The 1,591-nt window shown below is 31.5% G+C and overlaps 1 long non-coding RNA gene across 1 annotated transcript in view; it reads left to right on the forward strand.

Annotated features, from left to right (window-relative positions):
• LOC109590838 (uncharacterized) overlaps positions 1 to 599 on the forward strand; it is a 1,705-nt gene extending 1,106 nt beyond the window's left edge. Inside the window, exon 3 of the long non-coding RNA XR_002189524.1 lies at positions 352 to 599. This is a non-coding gene — a long non-coding RNA (uncharacterized LOC109590838). The remainder of the gene's footprint in view (positions 1 to 351) is intronic.
• The last annotated feature ends 992 nt before the right edge of the window (positions 600 to 1,591 follow it).

The following is a 1,591-nucleotide window of genomic DNA, read 5'->3' on the forward strand; positions in this document are numbered from 1 at the left end:
TGCTCAGATCTTACAGTTGCAGTCATTTTAATTATAAGCGATGTCCTTTAAATCCCATGTAAGAACTTAACTGATTCTTTAAGATCTTGATAGCAATATCTTATATCTTTTGCAAGATTCTTAAAGGTGATACAAGATTTAATTCCTGAACTTGACTGATAATGTAAGATTTAGTGACTGATCTTGACTGATCATGTAAGATTTATCATAAGATCTTGACAAGATTTTGGAACTTCTTGTCTAATAATCTTACAAGAACAGGTAAGATTAAACGTGCATGATCAGTTTAAGGTTTCATAAGATCTTAAGCAAGATCTTATTCAAGATTTTTTTCCTGGGATCATACATTAGGTTTTCTTGGACCAGTTACTAACATTAGCTCTTCAATTGACAACTGTTCTACTATTGATATAACATGGACTGCTCCTACAGTTGATGATAGAGTACCTATACTGTATTACATACTAAGAATGTATGATGCTATTACTGGTAGTCTAGTAAAGAATGTGTCAGTATATGATACCAGTTATCAGTTTGTGGATGATAATTTATATATTCATCGTTATACATATGTTATAACTGGAGTTAATGAATTAGGAGAAGGAGCATCTAATAATGATACATTCTCATATCAAAGAAGTACATACATTACATACACTTCAATCGTTACATTGTTATAGTTCCCAGGTCAACTAAAGCCAACACGTCACTTGACATATTATCTTATACACAAGATATAGTTATTGCTGAACTCAATATCCCAGTATGTTATTAATACTTTTATCAATAATTTCTATTATTACTAATTTTAGGTCATACTGAAATGCACTGGTGAAGCTCCTGAACATGTTACAGTTACTGTACTATGTAATGGAACTAATAGCAGTACAACTTTTCTAATAGAACCTAAAAATAATTTTACAGATTTATTGCCAGTCCCTCTGTATCAAGAGTGTACTATCAGTATTCTATTTAGTAATGGCGTTGGTAGTAGTGAAGGATTTTCACTAGCATTTGGTCAGTTAGTATAATGTGTTTACAGGTTACATATTACAAGTGTTACATTAACAGATGCATTCCCTCCAAATATCACTACTACATGTACAGAAACATCCACAAAAACATCCGGCACAGAAACATCCCCTACTACCATACCTGTTTCACCAACTCCTAGTGTCAGTACTGGTTAGTATGACATATATTAATTTTAATACATATTATCTATGTGTATGTGTTGTAGTTATCATAATATCATCATCAGTGATTGGGATTCTTATTTTAATTATGCTCATAACAATGTGTCTCACAATAGCAGTTTGCTATTGCCATAAAAACAAGAGTAAGTCTTACAGCAAGTACACAAATATTAATTAACTGTTAATTGCTCTGCTTCATTAGAGTAGCTTATATTTGGTGACATTCTGTTCCTTTCTCTCTTTCTGTTAGGTCATTCAATTCAATTTGCTTGACCAGACCAACCTTACATCTAAAAAAGGAAGTAGCTACTCCATTTTAATTATAGTAGTTTGAAAGTAACTCAAAACAATGTATATAATAAATTCTTACAGCTATTACGCAACAATAATGTGAG

The sequence above is a fragment of the Amphimedon queenslandica genome, unplaced genomic scaffold, assembly GCF_000090795.2.
Source record: "Amphimedon queenslandica unplaced genomic scaffold, v1.1 AMPQUscaffold_9388, whole genome shotgun sequence".
Taxonomy (NCBI): domain Eukaryota; kingdom Metazoa; phylum Porifera; class Demospongiae; order Haplosclerida; family Niphatidae; genus Amphimedon; species Amphimedon queenslandica.